Consider the following 14,111-nt stretch of genomic DNA (forward strand, 5'->3'; position numbering starts at 1 on the left):
GATATTTATTTTCTGTAACTCTTTTTCTATTTTGTAGATAAGTTCATTTGTACCTGTGTTAGATTTCACAAATGACCAATAGATTTTAGACATGGTACATGGGTTCTATTTGTACTCTTGCTTTAAGTCCCACAGATATTCGAGCTGGGTCTGCCCCTTCTTTCAAGCTCTGGGAGTCCTTTGGGTACTGAAATAAGTGAGAGATGACAAAGACAAATCTGATCCGTGAAGTCATGGGAGGATTCTCGACTTCACATTTCCAGAACACGTGGGAGCCAAGACTGCACATTTATGGCCTAGCTCTAAACACCTTGTGAATGAGTCAATAATAGTAAAAATAAAGTAAGGAAGCCAATAATAAGAAAAGCAAGGTTTTCTTTGTTGTTGTAGGATTAGTGGTCCAAAATAGTAATTCTGAGTACCATCCTTCCCTTTACCTTGTGCCAACTTTGAGCAAATTGTGCACAACTATATAGGAATGATTTGAATTTTAATTAGCTATTTACCAAGTCATCTTCAATATAGTTTTACAGAGTCATTTATTTGGGAGAAACGGAAGCTTTCTTATGGTCAAATTATTCCTTCCCTTTTAGAGCCCTAGGAATTATTCAGTGTTATGGAAAAGAAGTCAGCGTGCTATCACAGTGTTTACTCCTCATCTAGAGGAAACATTTCCAGGCAGATGTTCCTTTAATAAATAAATCCTATTTTTGGATCCTTTTATATTCATTCATTCATTATTCCTTTGTGAACTCATTATTAATTTATTATCCATTCATTGATTGAGCAGCTCTTTGCTGAAAGTCTATTATGTGCTTGGAAATGTGGTAGTCATTTTGCTATTTGGGGGTTCCCCCAGGCATCAACAGGTCACCCAAATATCTAATTGTAAAGGCTCTCAATATTCACCAGGAGGAGGTGAATAGTATTTGAAGACAATATGTGAGCCCAGGTGGCTGGGGGAGTAGATATGTGAGAAGTGTGGATGCCGGAGTTGGACATTTTCGTCATGTTCTAGCTCTACCATTTACCAGAGGACAAGTGACTTAACCTCTTTATATCTCGTTGTTCAATGAGGAAAATAATAGTATCTGTCCCACAGGGTTCTCAGGAAGCTTAAACAAATAAACAACTTGAAATGATAACAAAAAATAAGACTTGTAATGTTCTAAAAATTGTGTCTACAGGTGGTCAGAACTTACTAAAAACTGACTGGTTATATTAACATTATTGCTAACTGTTCTGTTCAATGGGAAATAAAAGCTGAAAGAAGATTCTACAATTTTTTGACCCTAGAGAATCAAAGGAAATAAGGAGGAATTAGAGATTTTAACCCTAGACCCCTGCCACATGACAATAAAACTCCTGATAACTCCTTCATTCATACTGCAACTAGCTTTGATTTAGGAAATTTCATGTTAGGTGATATATGTGTACTCAAAATTAGGTAAAAATAATCACATTTGGAATATTAAACAGTGTTCAGTACTTTCAAGGCTTTTATACCATCTTTTTAAAATCTAAGTATTTTGTTAAAATTTCACAGCAGTTTGAAATTTACAGAATAGTTGCAAAGACAGTGCAGACAGTTTCTGTATACTCCACTTCATTTCCTCTATCATTATTTTCTTACATTACTATGGTACAGTTGTCACACTAATCAACCAATACTGCTACATTAACTAAACACCCCTTTATCGTTACTCTAGCCCTATCACAGAACAATCAACTGTTGACACAACAACAAAAGACACTTTTTTTATGCTGCAACGTAAGTGCTTTTTGCCTCAGAAAAATCACTAGCCAAGGTGCATTTTCACGTTATTTGGGTTATTATATCTTTCATGGTGTATGGTGGTACCATTCAAACACACGGAACTTTAGCCTCGATCTGAAAGTTCACACTGTAATTCACTGAGTAAATTTTATACTCAATTTTAGTGGTGTAACCCTCAACTCGAGTCAAGCCTCCCTGACCCAGATCCCTAAGAAGCTGGTTCATGTACTAATAGGACTGTCTTCATAGTGCTGTTAAACACTTTGCTTATCTTCCAGAACTTCTGCAAATTTTAAAATGAAGTAAAATATTCTATTAGTCTTCTAAGCAAATATTTATAGCTGAGAAAGGGACCAATACAGTGATACTGAGAATCCCCTTCTCCCTTCTCTTGCCCCGATTTTGAGTAAATTGTGTAAAACTGTGGAAATGGCCTGTGTACTTATTACCTAGTTATTTATCATGTAGCCTTCAATATAGTTTTATACAGAGCGGTTTAGAGGTTATTACACTTGTACTTTGTCTTTCCAGCTGCTACCGAATCACTGGCCCCACAATTCCCTCCGGGTTGTGATGAGGCATCAAGATTGCTGATGGTTTCTTTCTTTTGGCAGACAGGAATATAGAAAGAAGTTCTTGCAGACCAAGATCAGAAGCTATGGCATGGTTTTAAACTCATGAAGTTCTGTCTTTGAGAAAGAAAGGGAGAAAGAGAGAGAAGAAAAACAAACAGATTATCAAACTCAGGACTTTATCTTAGGCTGTGGGGTAGTCCTTTCTGTGAAATGTGGCACATACATAAAAGAAGCATCACTATACAGATCTCAGTTTTTTAGTGTGGATATCTGGATATATGTCACATTTTTATCTCAGAAAATTTTATTGATCCAAGAAGATCTCAGGTCGTCCAAATCCATGTCGTGAGACCACACTCAGGAAGACAGCCAGAGTAAGTTTTTACCTGGAATGCCAGGTTAACAACTGGTGAAAGAGACAGAGGTAATGTTATTGATGTAAATCATATTCACGCATAAAGGGAAATCTTAAATTCTTCATCCACTTTGTAATTTTTGTTCTAGTAATGCTGTTAATTAAGGAAGAAGTTTATTGCAGTTTAAAGCGTCTATCCTATTATTCAGTTGGAGTTTAGTCCTAGTTTCACCACTAACAGTGGAACCTCGATAATTCATTTTCCTCTCTGCATTTCGTTTGTTTCACCAGTGGTTAAAGAAGTGGCATAAAGCAAGTCAAGCGACCTCTCAGATTATTTTTACTTATTGTTGTTCAGTCACACAGTCGTGTCTCACTCTTTGCAACCCCATGGACTGCAACATTCCAGGCTTCCCTGTCCTTCACCATCTTTACATTTAGATTTGAGATTTTACATTAATCTATAAGGCTTTGAGAAAGTCTTTTAAAGGTATTACTCTAAAATGAATGGTTTTATGTCAAGAATAGGTTTTTATTCATCTTTTTATGTTCACAACACAGTACCAGAAATGCTCAATAAATAATTACAAAGTGACTGTTTAGTTGCTAAGTCATGTCCGACTTTTGTGACCACATGGACTGTAGCCTGCCAGGCTCCTCTGTCCATGGTATTCTCCAATCAAGAATACTGGAGTGGGTTGCCATTTCCTTTTCCAGGGGATCTTCCTGACCCAGGAATTGAACCCAGGTCTCCTGCATTGCAGGCAAATTCTTTACCATCTGAGATTGAGCAATTACTAAGTGAAAGGACAAATAAATATTTCTGCTGTGTGAAATACAGAAATGCGTGTATAGTCTGCATTGTGTTACATTAACTCATTTGCAGATGTTTCAACTCTACTTTTGTTTAGACACTATTGTATAAAGAAAGAATTTGCTGTGGGATGGAGCTTACTGTTAGGAAAAAGGTCCAGAATGTTTGGTCTCTGTCATTTGCAAATTGCTAACAGGAGAAACTAAGACAGCCTTTTCTCTCAGAAAATTTTAGGGAGTTGCAATCTTGCTATTTGTTCTATTTGAAATGATTTAGGTAGGTCTGTGGAATAGTAGCAACACTGTTTCTATAGCAGCATAGATTCCATTATACCTATACCTATACCTATATACCTTTGGCATCTTTGTGGAGAGGCCAAATTTGACCTAGTCTGATACTAATGCTCCTGAAAAGGTAGACTTTGCACCAGTCTCATACTGATGCTCCTGAAATTCCATCATGAAAATGATCTTGACTTAGATTTGCAGATCACATTGTTTCTATATCTGTTAATTGACTTGATCCTCAGCATTTGTGGAATTGTTCTCTCACAGAGGAGGACTGAAGTTAATAGAAGTGAGGACAATCTTAAATCACACAGCCTGTAAGAAGCCGAGCTATGAGTCAAGCCGTTTTTCAATTTCTGTGCTCTTTCCCCTAATGAAGATAGTAGAAAGGCTCTTGAGCCTTAGACTTGGATTAATTTCATGGGCTACTGAGGTAGATTCAAAATAAAGTTGAGATAGTCACTATTTAGGAAAAATGAAACAGCTGTATAAGTATCTTTGGGTATCCTTGCTTGACTCCTAAAGAAAGCCTTGCAGGGACATAAACTACATTGTTCTTTTTTGTTCAGTTGCTCAGTAGTGTCCAGCTCTTTGCAACCCCATGGACTGCAGCACATCAGGCTTCCCTGTCCTTCACCATCTCCCGGAGCTTGTTCAAACTCACATCCATTGAGTCGGTGATGCCATCAAGCCATTTCATTCTCTGTTGTTTTCTCCTCCTGACTTCAATCTTTCCCAGCATCAGGGCCTTTTCTAATGATTTGGCTATTCGTATCAGATAGCCAAAGTATTAGAGTTTCGGCTTCAGCATCAGTCCTCCCAATGAATATTCAGGATTGATTTCCTTTAGGATTGACCAGTTTGATCTCCTTGCTGTCCAAGGCACTCTCAAGAGTCTTCTCCAGCACCACAGTTCAAAAACATTTATCTTCTTCAGCACTCAGCCTTATTTATGGTCAAGTCTCATCCATACATGACTACTGGAAAAACATTGTTCTTATTTCAGCTAAAAATGTATTTGAAAGGTTTGTTGCAGAAGTAGATGTATTTTCTAAGATTTTGACAAGTTTGGAAATGAATATAAATGGGAATTAGGAGATGGACACGGTGAGAAGGTTAGTGTCCTAAGTTGGCTGCTGTACAGGCTTCCCTTCCTCCAGTCACAGGTAATGCTAATTATATATTCGCTTAACACTGTGCTATGTACATAAGTGCTTTATATGGAACACATATGTAATCTTTACAATACTTATGAGGTATATATTAATCTTATCCACCTTTTGCATTTGAAAAAACAGGCAAAGGGAGTTAAGTAACTTTCCTAAAGTCATAGTGCTAGCAAGAATTGTAGTAGAGGTAGAATTTGAATCTAGGAAAACTCAGTTTCAGACCTCTTTTAGCAAGTGTTCTTTACCACCTCCTGTTCCTGCTGTCCTCCTACCCTGGGAATCTTTACTTATAATCAAGTCATCCAAAATAAATTCCAACACTTCAACTTAACTCACAGGCTATTTTATGACATGAGAAACTCTTCCTTTTCATTCGCAATTCCTGACACTTCCATCCATGGATTCTGTGCTGAATCACATCAAGCTTGTTGACATAGAGGATGCTGTGATGATTTACATCCTATATTTGCATCATATATTCGATTCACTATTCACTTCCTGCCTTGTCCACTTTTCTGCGCCCACACCCTGCAGGGTCATCTTCAGGTTAGCTCTAATTCACATTCCAAAATCCCCCTCAGTGATGACCTTGTGTGGGAAGGTGTTCCTGACTCTCCTGGACTTGTTTACCCTTATCTCAGAGAACTGTGATTGTAAGTTTTTGAGTGGACCTCCTCTATTTGATTGTCAGTTCATGGCAAATAAAAATGATATCTAGACTAGTGATCAGTACCACATCACTTGCTATTGCATTCTCATTGTAAATTAAATTTGAGCAAAGATGGACAGCAACTTGTATGTTGTGATGATCTTGCCAGTTGCAACAGTAGTCTTTCTCTCCAAATATTATATATAATTAAAACATAAATAAACCCTTCATGATTAGCAAAAAAGTGATACAGTATTTTGACTATGCAGAAGGTTTAAGACTTTCCAATGAGAAAGAAGATATGGTGACTTTGATGCCATCAACCCCAGAAGCATGAATATTGATTTTAAAAAGTTGAGTTCCCATTTCCTAGGTTCAAGTAGTAATGCCAGTCACAAGCTCCATCACCTTGGGCAAGTTATTTCCTCTCTTTGGTCTTCAGTTTCCTCATCTCTAAAGTGGGAATAAAGATGACAGCCTATCTCATAAGACTTGTATGAGAATTAAATGTGAGCAATAACTGGCACATAGTAAGTACAATATAAGTGTTTTCTCTTATTATCTAAATATTTTTCAATCCTTATGATCTTACCAGCTGGTGATAACTGAGTACAGGTTGGCTTTACTGTTATAGTGTCAGTGTTTGAAGATTTAAGGACACAGAGCATATCTTCCTATCAAAGGATTTTACACCATAAGAGAACAATTGTTTTTTAAATGCAATTGTTTTTTCATGAGAAGTTTATCTTTCTCTGATCTATTTATCATCTATCATCTATCTGTCCATCTGTAATCATCAAACTATCATTATCAATTGTCTGTCATCTTTCTATTTATCATTCTGTCTTTCATCATTTATTTAAGAGCTCATGTATTTTGTGGGTTCTAGGATCAGAATAAAGCAATTCAATTATCAGCCCCTTCTGCTCAGTGGTAAAGAATCCACCTGCAATGCAGGAGACTCGGGCTTGATCCCTGAGTCAGGATGATCCCTTGGAAGAGGGCATGGCAACCCACTTCAGTATTCTTGCCTGGAAAATTCCATGGACAGAGAAGCCTGGCGGGCTACGGTCCATGGGGTCACAAAGAGTTGGACACAACTGAGTGACTTCACTTTCACTTTTCAAGGCAAAAGTATTAAGGATGATAGAAGTTTCAGTAATTTAAAATTTTTTCATCTCTTTAGCACAAAACGAGTATGCTAGTCGTTTGGTCATGTCTGATTCTTTTCATCCCATAGACTGTAGCCCACCAGACTCCTCTGTCCATGGAATTCTCCAAGCAAGAATACTGGAGTGGGTAGCTCTTCCCTTCTCCAGGGAATCTTCCTGACCCAGGGATTGAATCCAGGTCTCCTGCATTGTAGGCAGATTCTTTACCATCTGAGCTACCACATAGGACAAACTACTTTCCTATGTAAAATACTTTGGGTTGTATGGTATTCTGTCCAATACATAGGACAATTTATTTCTCTGTGCAGTTTGATGTATTCCTTACTGGCAAGTGAAGCTGAACTTCTTCATGCAGGTCAAAGACTAGGACTCAAACTCTTCCAATGTAAATTTACAAGCATAGGTTGTTGGTGACCCAGGGAGTCAATGTATATGTGGTTCTGTCACTAAAATTAACTTAATTTTTAATTGCATTGAAACTTCCAACCTAATTTAGAAACTAGAAACTGAGTCATTCTCACTTGATTAAGTAGAATGTTATTCTTTTAAAGTTGATCTGTATGTATTATATTAAAAGGTTTACTTAGGAATTTTAGACATCAAATCTAAAATGCTAACTCCTTGCTTGTATCTTTAGCCTCAAAAATTAATTTATCCATTTAATACTTAAAGTGTTTTCATATCAAAGAGAATTTCTGATGTGGGGGTGAGCAGTGTGAGATCAGAGAGAGAGAGAGAGACTGAGGGGAAAAGGACAAGATAATTATGAAGGAAAACATTTGGGAGAAAGGAACTGTAGGTCTAAGCATAATAGAAAATCAAATGGGAGTCAATAATGTGGTAAGACAGTTAATGATGAAAAAATATCCATGAACTATACTCAAGAAATATAAATATTTTCCTCTGCTATATTTAACATCACTTAAATGTTTCCAGAAGGCTGTTCCTGTTAGGCTTTACTTGCTTACAATGGTTTATAACATTTATTTTTGCAGAGAACCAGAGCCACTCAACCAGAATGCAGGAGCCTCAGGTTCCTTCCCTGGGTGGGGAAGATCACCTGAAGGAAGGCGTGGCAGCCTGCTCCATTGCTCTCGCCTGGAGAGTTCCAGGGACAGAGAACCTGGCGGGCTTCCATCCACAGGGTCACAGAGCTGGACAAGACTACAGTGACCGAGCATGGACCATAAGGCACAAGATCCAATTTCACTTTTTCAAAAGTGGTCAGCGAGCTGCTTCAACACAACTCATCAAATTATTTGTCATCTCCTAGTTAATTTGAGGCCAAAATCTGTTGTGCTGACTAATGAATTTTATTATTTCTCAGATAGGTTACTGTATTATTCCTTTAATAGTTCTTTCTACTTTGATGACAATGCCACATGATAGTTTATTTTTTGCATTACAAAATATCTTGATTTTTTAGTATATTTCTTTTCAGATTTGAAGTTTGGAATAATTCTTTTAGTATCCCCAAAATATGTTCAATATGCTTTGTACTGTTTATATATTAAGAAAAATTATCATTTTTCAGTATTACTTTTGTCTATTCAAGACTATGTTATCTCTTTCTGTTTATTCAAGTTATTCATGTATTCTAGCGGAAATTGTCACTTAGTCATATAAGTCCTTTGTGCTTTTTAAATTAGGCATATATTTTGCTTATTAATTTTCATGCTAAAGTTGGTTAAAATATTGCAAATTTTAGAGTCTGCAAATATAATTAGAAATAAAAATGGATATCTACTCTCATGTTTGTCAGTCAAACTTTGTATGAATATTTAGCAAAGCAACAACATAAAAGATACTGTTTGTAAAAGTGGGAATTAAATTATTTGTATAATGATGCAAGCCTAAAGCTTTCATTTTAATAAAAAAATTGTTTAGAGCATTTTTCTACATGTATTGTCTTTTGTTTAAACTTTCACACTTTTCTTTTCCATTGTTCCTAATTGCTTTTCTATTAATTTCATACTACTTATTTTATTCTAATTCAATCTCAAACAAGGACTTAAGTACTTAGACTCTATATCCTGCTTGGATGTCTCTATAACCTTCTTCTCAAAAATATACCTGAAGAACCAATTTTGGCAACTAGTCCAGTTTCCAGGGACTGGCATGATTTAAATTTGAGTACTCCTACTTTGTTATTGATCTGTCTTTCTCTTATCTCAACTGCTGACCTCATTACTAAGCAAATCTGACACAAGAAAGATGAGTCTTCCAGCCTGCCTTACAGTCACAATCCTTCCTCCCACAGCTTACACTTATGGCACCATACCTGTACAGACTAGATATGATCTACCTCTAACTTTTCCTAATTTGTTACTGGAATTATGTTACTGTGATTGTTTTTCCTTCAAAGAACATTTGGAAGAGAAAGAGGATGATGACTCAGGTTCTCTGGTCCAGGGCAACTGCCATGGATTCTTCAACTGGTCTCTATTTCATGAAGCAGTCCTAGGGCGTGCCACATGCTAAAATTTAGGTAGATTTTTAACACAGTCAATTTGGTAGTGTTTCCTTGTTAATCAATGTTTATTCTCACTTGAATTTGGAATATATTATCTTAAGTCTTATTGACACTCTCATTATTTCTTTTGTTTTTTCATTGTCATGGTTACAATTTATGCCTCTAATATGCACCAGACTCTGCTGGACTTGTGACATATGGCTTTTCAATTTTACTTTATAACAATTCTATATGTTCTTAGCATCTCTAGTTCTCAGATAAGGAAAATTAAGTTCTAAGAGATATTAACTTGCCCAATGAAATGGAGTTAGGAAGTCTTCTAAAAAAAAAAAAAGATGGAAAGAAGCATGTTTTTTTTTTCTACTATTTTTGTGATCATTTATTTTTGTCAGAATTTATACGTAACCTGATACTTTTATTATTTCGTATCTTCCTGTACCTTTAGTAAAAATTTGGAAGAAAGTGAAGTGTTTTTCAACTATTTAAAACAAAGTTTTTGAAAATTTCTGTGTCTAACCTCTCTAAAAATACATGTTTGTTCTGTTTGTCCTTTGAGGCCATTCAGAACAAATTATATTTTAAGCCCTCTCTGTGTCTTTTCATTTCCAGTTTAAATCTTCAACAGTTTGTGGAAGAATCCCCAGATCAGTGAGAATGTATTTTTTTTTTTAATTAAAACAAAATTCTGTTATCCTCACTACACAAGCATCAGGTATGGTTATTGAGAGTAAAATATGAAGATAATTTGGGGAAAAAATTCTGAGAAAGATGAGATAGCAATCAGGCTGATGGAATAAAACTGAGATAGAACCTAATGTTAATTATCATAGAACATTTCTGCGTGAGTGATACAAGTATTTAAGGATTCATAATCAACTTATTTAGAGAAATGAGGGCAGTTTCTCTCTTGTTAATCATTGTATACCTGGTGCCTAGTACAGTGACTGACAAGTAGTATTGAATAGATTAATACTAAACACATATCGAAGACATTGAATAAAGTTAGAAATGTTATAGAATTATCATTTAAGGCCCTCAGTGCAAACATGGATAAACTGTTCAAGAAAATTATGTAGTATTAATAACGGTTTGGACAGGTCCCAGTTTTCCTAATGACCCAGTATCTCTAAGTGATACAGTTCTATAGGATAGTGAAATTAGAAATGAATGTCATAGTCTAGAAGGCATATCACACATCACAACATTTTCCACCTCTAATCCTTAGCCATTTTCCTTGGGTGGGCAATTCAGAAATTGTGTTTCCATGCTTTTTGGGTGAAATACACATCAACTTTTAAATTATTCCCTCAGGGTTTTGATTCCTAGCTGGCTGGTCCTGTCCTCCAGAGAATCAGTTTTCTTAGTCACAACCTGCAGTGGTAGTTAGCTCATTGTTACATCAGGGAAGGAACTGACACACACCAAAATATAGAAGACAAAGCTTTCTGTTGTGGATGGGGAAAGAGGCACCTTCTCCCCCGTCTATAGTTCCTGACTACACCAAGACTGGCACCTCTGATGGGTAGGTAGAAAATGGTGCTGGAATAATTACATAAACCACTATATTTTTGAGACATGGGGTGAATATAATGATGGGGATGATTAAGTAAAATACTCAGAGAACAGTGGTAAGAAGCAGAAAGACTCAAGTAATGAAATGTCTTAGGGAAAACATGGTGGTCATATAGACCAGATCTTAAGCATGGGCTTGGACAAACGATGCCTTTTGCTTGATCTTCATAACTAAAGGCTCAGCAGGGGACTGAGAAGATACTTTAGTCATCTCCTGCTTACAGGATCAACCATTCTTACTCTCAGAGAAGATTCTTGGAGATGAATTCTTTTGAGATTCTTAATCTCAAAAGAAGACTCCAGGAAACAAAGCCAGGAATCATGAAGCAGAATCAAAAAAACATCAAATGAGTTAATAAAACAATTAGATTTGGAAGTATTTGACAATTTTTTCTTAATAAGTCATTGATGTATTCACTTAAAATTGATTTAATCATTCATTTATTTATTCAATAAACATTTATTAAAGACCTTAGTGTGCTAGGAATAATCTAAGCACTAGAGAGATGTATAAAGGAGACATGCTTCATGACCTCAAGAGGATCAGAGTGTCTGTTCTACTCTGGCCAAAACACAAGTTGAAAATTACAATGCAATGGATAAATTGCTATTGGAGATGTGAACAGAGTCCTGCTACAGGAGCCCAAATTTCTATGGCGCTTGTTAGAAATTATTCATGCAACCTTCCAGGTGTTTTGGAAAGAAGGGCTTCTGAGAATAGCTGGTAGATTTAATAGTAGTGATATATCAACAATCACATAGGACTGTAATCTGGGGAAAACAGGAGGAGATGGTAGCATGTAGAAATCAGATGTTCTTGTCCTCCTCTCTAAACTTGTTCCTAAACTTGATCTTAGTCTTCCAAGTCCAAGGATAGTAGCTGGGAATAGAGAAGTATAAACTGATGTTAAGGATAATACTCTGGGAATCATATATTAGGATGATAGTTTCTCTACTGGACTTGCTATTTTGCTGGGGAAATATAACAATGACAGCAACAGCAATAATGATAATAATTTAAGAAAGTGTGAGCTATTTGCCTGACATTTTTCTGAGTTTTGTATGCATTGGCTCATTAATCCTTACAATAATACCTATGAGCAAGATATGATTATTATCTCCATTGCAGCACTGGGCATTTCAGGCAGAGTGAAGCGAGTTACTGATGATCACAGGAGCTACAGGAGCTAGTAAGTGGTCAGCTGTGTTTCAAACCAGGGCACTGATGCTCCGTATCTAAGTCTATTACACGAGAAATGCTCAAGCAGCAAATAATCCTCAAAACACTCATCCTGGGATCAGCCCTTCTCTGATTCTAAGCCTTTCTTCTTCCTTAGCTTACTGTGGGCAACAGAGTATATAGGAAATCTAGAGAAGTATATATTGGTATTTTCTGCTACTGGTTTAATTATGAGACTCAGGGAACTTGGTCTCCACATACCCATCTATATGGGGAAAATTTTTCGTATACTACCTCTTCCCTATCTTATAGAAGAAGATAGTTGAGCTTAATATCTAGGGAATAGGAGAAATTAATTCAAATTTCTTTTATATATGGATATATTCAGAAAGATTACATTACTGTCCCTCCAAAGTGCCAACCACAAAAAGTTGTTAATTAACTTTTCTGGGACCTTTACTTTCAATCTACTTTTATTTTCAGAGAATATTAGGATTATAGAGCTAGAAAATTTCTTAAAATTCTAGTGTTAAAATCCATTATGTTGTTAGGAAGAAACTGACACAGCGGGAGGTCGATGACCTTTCCAACATCACACAGATTTTGGTGGCTGAGATCTAATGAGAAGCCGAGTCTCTCAATTCTTGCTCAGTGCTCTTTACAGCTGCTTTTCAAACTGGAGTGTGTGTCAGTTAAGACCCTACACTTTTGTATAAGAGGCTCTAGGTTATGGCAAAAACCAACACAACATTGTAGAGCAATTTTCCTCCAGTTTAAAAAAAAAAAATCCTACACTTTCTAAAATGTGATTCTTTGTGAAGAATTTGGAGAATTTTTTAAAAAGTATTGAGCTTGTAAGAAGCATTAGAAGAGTTATAAAGATAAAAGCCTTTAAATAATGACTTTATTCCTCATTCCATTGTTATAAAAAATGTATTTTTTGAGTGTTGTGCTCTAACACAGATCTTACTCAGGTGGAATACCCTCTAAAAATAAACATCCATATCTTTAAAGTTTCTAAATATCTAGCACCTTCCTGCTGTACTTACCTTCATGCCCTCCCCAACCCCTAGTCTCCGTTTTGGTGTTTTCTTTGCTCTTCTTGACAATGGCTCAGTGAAGTGAAAGTTCTGCTCCCCAACCTGTACCATATTCCCCTAATTAGCAAGTTTGAGAGGCTTTAAAGTGCCCTTTTTTCTCTATAAAATGGTTTTCAATTAATCAGAACTTGAAATTTTATAGTTTTTTTTAAATTGTTTTGTTTCCTTTAAATGAACATTCCACTGGTGGCAATGTAAGCCATAAAGATGGGCTGTTTTCATCTGCAGAAGAAATACAGGATAATAACTTCCTCTTTCTTTCACAGCTTCCTTCCTTCTCATCAGTATAACCTTTCCTTCTCTTCCATTTTCACCCATTTCTCAGTGACATCACGATCCTTCTACTCAGTGCTATTGAAGTACAATCTAAAAGCATTTCTTTCAGTTGTGAGTTTTTGGGTTTTGGTTATCAAGATGGGCTAGGATAGGTGACTTTTACTCTTAGAGATACTACTTTCTTCATTCACATCCTCATCTAAGCAAAGAGAATGGACAATGGTTGTAGATGATAGCTAATTTCTTTTAAGCCTCTAGTATGAGTGTAACTTGAGTCGTTTAATCTTTTGCCATTTCAAGATCTATGTGAAACCCTCCCTAAGTTACTTAAATTGGCTATAGAGAGCTTGGCTAGGTACACGAATGAACATTATATTGTTAGTAACAAAGAAATTCTTCACAGATTATTGTTTTTCCCCAAAGCATTTACTCCCTTGAGGAGAGTTCACAGTTCACCCATTTATAGGGAGGGCCTCTGTACCCCTAGGTATCTCTAAAGTCATCCTCCAGATACTTCATCCCTGCAGAGTAAACACAGAATGGAAATTCACAAGATACTGTTAAAGGAGGAGCAGACTTTTTAAAGATTCTACAGATAAGATTATGCAATATTTTTTTCTGTCTTTGTCTGACTTACATTCTTTAGCATAACATCCTCCAGTTTCATCAATTTTTTTTTTTGCAAATGGTAGGATCTCCTTTTTTTTTTTAA

The sequence above is a fragment of the Moschus berezovskii genome, chromosome 9, assembly GCF_049115385.1.
Source record: "Moschus berezovskii isolate FMDL1 chromosome 9, NW_MosBer_1.0, whole genome shotgun sequence".
Classification (NCBI taxonomy): domain Eukaryota; kingdom Metazoa; phylum Chordata; class Mammalia; order Artiodactyla; family Moschidae; genus Moschus; species Moschus berezovskii.